Consider the following 6,660-nt stretch of genomic DNA (forward strand, 5'->3'; position numbering starts at 1 on the left):
GTTTAAGTGTTTGTTTGCAATTAACATTTATTATATTATTTATTTAACTACAAACACACTGAGTTCCTTTCGAGTGTTGGGCCTTATGGAGGCAAAGTGGCTGAGTTCTTTTCAAGCATTGGGCCTCATGGAGGCAAAGTGGCTGAGTTCCTTTTGAGTGTTGGGCCTCACAGAGCCAATGACTGAGACCATTGGCATTATGTCATGCTTGAGAAGAAGACCCATCAAGCTGCGCAAAATTGCAGACGTGGCAGATATTGGTGTCATGCAAAAGCACCCTGGTGTCACACAATTGGCACCTATACCAGTGGCACATAAAAAGCACCCATTAAACTCTCGGAGTGGTTGGCGTTAGGAAGGGCATCCAGCCGTAGAAAACCATGTCAAATCAGACTGGAGTCCGGTGCAGCCTTCCAGCATGCCAGCCTGGTCAAACCGTCCAACCCATGCCAGCATGGACAATGGACGTTAAATGATGATGATGATGATGATGAAAAGGAAATGTTTATGAAACTGGGTTGATTTTAGATACTATTGCTTCAATTTATTAAAAAGAAATCTCTTGAGCTTTTTACTTGAACAATAATTAGCATTATGTAAATCTGAAATGTTTAGGAAGGTCATGAGCTCGATTCCTGGTGGCATGTTGAGTCCTTGAGCAAGACTCTTTATTTCACATTTCTCCAGTCCATTCAGCTGGCAAAAATGAGTAGTACTTGTATTTGAAATGGCCAGCCTTATCACTTTCTGTATCACGCTGAATCTCTCTAAGAACTAAGTTAAGAGTACATGTGTCTGTGGAGTACTCAGCCACTTGCATGGTAATTTCACAAGCAGGCTGTTTCATTGATCAGATGAACTGGAACCCTCATTGTCATAACTGATGGCATGCCAGTTTTTATTTATTATTTTTTTTTTTGTTGATATTATGAAATTTCTAAAATTACATAGATTTCGTTATTAGTGATGGCTTTTGAGCTTGAGTACAAGGCAAGATTAGGTGATTAAAAAGTTCACCTCATAATCACATGGTTCCAGGTTTGTTCCTGCTTGACAACACCTGAAGCAAATATCTGCTATTATTGCCTCAGGTGACCAATGCTTTGCAAATGGAGTTTCACAAATGGAAACTGTGGAGAAGTTCATCGTGTGTGTGCACACATGCATGCATATGTATGTATTTCTCTGATGTATACCAGCAAAAGATGTTAAACATTCAATAGAAAAATCAATAAACTGTTGCTTTCAAACTAAAATGCCTTATAATATTTGTTCTGTTCAAGCAACAGAAATTTCATTGTCACATGTCATCATAAATGCAAGTCAATTATTGGTAAACTATAAACAACAATGAAATTGTTCACAAAATGCAATATAAATTTTAAATTTTTAAAAATTAAATGCCTGGCAAGTCTGCAAAGCAGCAGTTTTCCATGCTGATTAATTTTACATCATTTAATGTGTCACACTCTAAAATATTATTATCAGTGGTAGGCTCTATTCTGCTGCTACTTTATATACCCTGAACTACCATTTCATAGTACCTCTTCACCTAGCAAACATCATCTTTTATTCAAGTCCAGTAGTTTGGACACTTTTTCAGTTCATTTGTACTGATTTATTCATCATCATCATTTAACATCTATTTCCCAAGCTGGCATGGAATGGACAGTTTGACAAGATTTGACATGCCAGTGGACTGCATTGAGCTCCAATGTATTCTTTGACATGATTTCTACAGCTGGATGCCCTTCCTAATGCCAGTCACTTCACAAAGTGTGCTATGTGTTTCTTTCATAGCACCAGCACTAGTGAGGTCACTAGATAACTTGTAAGACAAAGAAAAAGCTTCCATATGTGGGAGTTAGGGGATTGTAGAGAAGGCTCTCTTCTTTATACTAAAACTGTAAATTGTATCAAACAAAAATGTATTCCAAAAATGGAATAAATTAGTTGTCTTGGATTCTACTGTTTTAAATTAGAGTCAACTTAGTACTTTAATAATTGTATTTACTACGATTTAAAAGTCAAAATATATATGATTTTAGATTTCTATGAAAAACTTTTTTTAATCTGTTGCCTCTGAATCATAAATCTCTTTTTCGTATTTTCTCAGTAAAAAAAGTCTAGGTTTAACTAGCAGTGGGACAATTCAGTCCTAGATTTACAAAAAGATGTGATGGTCATGTTGAAACATTTTCGGTTCTCATCAACTTGGTTAGCACATATTTGAGGGCTAAATAACTAAAAACAAAATATAAAGAAGTACAGTGAATAGTTTGAATATAATACTGATGTTCCTTCTAAGAACTTAATTTATATATTATTGGTATCTTGACAGAGCCTACATCTACAATTAGAACATTCTCTCTCTCTCTCATTCTAATATATTCTTCATTACTGTTCATTACACCACACACTTCCTCTATGAATGAAGTTAATGAATTCCACGAAAGAACAGCTTTTCAGAGTACCAGGATATATAATAAAAATATTTAATTCAAATATTTAATAAAAATTTCTTGTAAACTTTTCATGACACATTCTAAGAAACTATTAATAGTACACTTTTAATAACTTCAATAACATATGGTGCAGGTATAGTTGCATAGTTAAGAAGTTCACTTTGAGACCATCAGGTTCTGAGTTCAATCTCACAGCACAACACATTGGCCAAGTGTCTTCTATTGTAGTCTTAGTTTGACCAATACCTTGTGAATGGAACTTATTAAAAGGAAACTGTGCAAAATCTATTGTTCTACACTTTACTTCTTTATACAGGCATGACTACGTGGTTAAGAAATTTGCTTTGCAACTAAGTGGTTTCTAGTTCAATCCCAATGAGTGCCACCTTAGGCAAGTGTCTTTTGTTGTAACTATGGGTCGGGCAAAATTTTATGAGTGAATTTGAATGACAGAATCTGTGCAGAAGCTTGTTGTATGTGAGAGAGAGGGGAGGGAGAGAGAGAGAGAGAGAGAGAGAGAGAGAGAGAGAGAGAGAGAGAGAGAGAGAGAGAGAGAGAGAGAGAGAGAGAGAGAGAGAGAGAGTGCACACAGTCTAGAGCAGTGGACTGGCATTGCATTCTGGAGGAGAAATATACACACCAATCTCAGATTCCAAAGTTATTTACAAAAAAAAAAAAAAAATAGTTACTAATTAGAATCTTCAGCTGTTAATTGGGTTATCACCCATATAATAAAATCCAGTATCAAATAATATCTGGTAAAAGGAAAAAGCTATTTATATTCATATTCAAATTTATTAAAATTTAAATTTAACCCTTTAACATTTAAATTGGCCAAAATATTCTACCTATTTTTAAGTTCAAACTTGCCAGATCCAGCTTCTCACACATACCCTACAATATCATTCTAAAAATAAACAATCACATCATCCAAATCTCAAAGTTACAAGATAAAACATGATAAATAAGCAAAAAATATGAATAAATAAACGTATTTGAGAAAGTAAACGGATTACTAAACTGCTGTAAAGGCTTGTGTCAAAACAAAATGAACAAATAAACAATGGATAATTTATATTTGAATTAGATTATGAACTGTATAAATTAAACTAGATTATGAACTCAGTTTAATATGGAGGACCAATATCAAACTTCAAATGACCCTAGAGAACCCACTCCTCATGAACAGCTAATCATTAAAATTATGGATTCATTAGAGGATGGTTCAATATACCAGAAATAGCAGCCAAATCTACTCCAAATTACACTCTTTTAAGTATGGGACAGATATATAAGATTGTGTAGGCCTAAAAAAAGACAGTGGCTGGAATACATCTTTGGTCATAGGTTTACTTACTGAAAGTTTATGGCTTAAAAAAACATGAATGATGCACAATTAAGAAAACCACACTCTAAAAACATATAACAAGGTTGTTCTATGGAAGACCAGCAGTCGCTCATGCATACCGGCCTCCACTCTCCACACCACCAGTGTTATCCAAGGGAAAGGCAAAGGCCGATACAGCTTGGCACCTGTGACATCGCAACTCATTTCTACAGCTGAGTGAACTGGAGCAACGTGAAATAAAGTGTCTTGCTCAAGAACACAACACGCAGCCCGGTCCGGGATTCGAACTCACAACTTCACGATCGTAAGCTCGATGCTCTAACCACTGAGCTTTCACTACATAGAGCTACATTAAGGATACTGATGTTCCTCCTAAGAACTTAATTTATATATTATTGGTATCTTGACAGAGCCTACATCTACAATTAGAACACTCTCTCTGTTTCTCATTCTAATATATTCAAAATAAAAAGAAAAAGAAGGAAATGCTTTCAGAACTTTATCATAGATAAAGGAAAGAAAATATTTACATTTTTATCAAAATATGCAACTGGTTTTAATCATGTAAAAAGATGATTTAGTCATGCTAAAAACAGGAAAAATAAATTAAATTAAATTAAATTCTCTTGTACACATCTGATGCCTCTTATAGCCAGTTTTCCTCTTAAATCATTTACCCTCTGTTGTATGTGCACACTGACATTACCCATCCACTGGAGCCTGGGTAGTGTCAGTGTGCATGAGTGTAAATGATTTCAGGGGAAAACTGGATGTAAGGGGCCTCAGATGTTGTGTGCAAGAGAGAAGACTGCACTGGTTTGGTCATGTGATGCGTATGGATGAGGACAGCTGCATAAAGACGTGCCGAGTTCTAATTGTAGAAGGTACCTGTGTAAGGGGTAGACCAAGGAAAATTTGGGATGAAGTGGTGAGAAAGGGTCTTCAGATACTGGGCCTCACTGAGGAAATGACAAGGGACCAGGAGATGTGATAAGATGCATCAAGCTAAGTAAAATCACTGGCTTCCACTGATACAGGATTGTCGTTTCAGGTACCAGTGCCACATAAGAAGCACCTGTTCCAGTGCTGCATAAGCACACCTGTACCAGTGCCACATAAGAAGCACATATACCAGTGCTGCATAAGTGCACCTGTGCCAGTGACACATAAAAAGCACCCAGCATTCTCTATTAAGTGGTTGGCATTAGGAAGGGCATCCAGCCATTGAGACCCCAAAAAAAGCAAAAGGAGTTTTGAGTTTTTGAAATAAATATTGTTGTTGAAATATAAGACACCTTTATTCAATACATGCTTAAAACCTCTTCTCCTTTCCAATTAATGCCTTGCATTCTATTCTGTTGTTAAATGTACCTTCACTGACTTTATCCCAACATTCTTTCCATCCTTATTTAATCCGGATGGCTGTCAGAAACATACTTAATCACAAAGCTAACCCTTCCTCCAAATTTAAACCACATTCAGAATTGCTTTTTATATTTTCCTTTAACAAAAAAGTAAATAAACTACAAGGATTATAAGTTCTTCATGAATTTTGGCATACATTAATTAGACCTGGAACAAGTTAAAACTTGAATCCCTGTCCTATGTTTTGGTTGCTGTTTATTATAAGCACTTATTGTCCTGCATTTCACCAATCAGCTAATTCTATTTACAAGAGATTTTTTTCGCTGCTCCAGCCATAAAATACCAAAAATAAAGACATAAATGAATTATAAAAAATCAAGATCACTTTATGAAGCTAATTAATAAAACTTAAGAATCTGACTATAATGTCATCATCATCATAATTTAATGTCTGTTTTCCATGCTGGCATGGGTTGGATGGCTTCACATGGAGCTGGCCAGTCAGAGAACTGTCCAGACACCATCCAACAACAAGACCACAGACAATTGTCTTTTCAATCTATTTGGTTGCTATTACAGCAGCTTCTGTTCCTCTGACTAGCTGTTTGCATATCCATTCCATTCTCACCTAACACACTGCTTTCTTTTTCCTCATTACTCGTACTCAACTTCTATCAAAATCAAAATCTTACACAGAACACATACCCAATCCTTCCTCATTAGAGTGCCAATCCCCTGAATTTCCTCTCAACCCACATGTGTTTTTCCTGTAGATTACAACTTACAAGTGCCCAAGTAGTATTATAAAATCAGTCTTAGAGATCCTGTGAAGATTTTAGGACACACAAGCCTTTCTCCATGAATAAATCAACCAAAGCACAAACATGGCCATGGGGTAAAAAGTTTGCTTCCCAGCCACATGGTTCTATTTTTCCATGCAAGTATGGAAAAGTAGACACTAAACGAGTTTGATAATAATGAAACCATTAAAAAAGATGAATAAATAAAAAATAAATAGTTCAAGTAAACTACATGTGCAAACCTATAAAGATAGTCTTTTAATAAACAGAACCTGCAATTAAAATTAGTGAGGGAAAAGAAAAAACACAAATGGCTGTGAGGTAAGAAGTTTGCTTCTCAACCAAATAGTTCTGGGGTCAGTCCCACTGCATGGTACTTTGGAGAAGTGTCTTCTATAATAGCCTCAAGCCAACCAAAATTTTGTGAGTGCATTTGGTAGATGGAAACTGAAAGAAGCTTCATCATCATCGTTTAACGTCCGCTTTCCATGCTAGCATGGGTTGGACGATTTGACTGAGGACTGGTGAAACCGGATGGCAACACCAGGCTCCAGTCTGATTTGGCAGAGTTTCTACAGCTGGATGCCCTTCCTAACGCCAACCACTCAGAGAGTGTAGTGGGTGCTTTTACGTGTCACCCGCACGAAAACGGCCACGCTCGAAATGGTGTCTTTTATGTGCC

Source organism: Octopus bimaculoides, chromosome 6 (assembly GCF_001194135.2).
Source record: "Octopus bimaculoides isolate UCB-OBI-ISO-001 chromosome 6, ASM119413v2, whole genome shotgun sequence".
Lineage (NCBI taxonomy): Eukaryota > Metazoa > Mollusca > Cephalopoda > Octopoda > Octopodidae > Octopus > Octopus bimaculoides.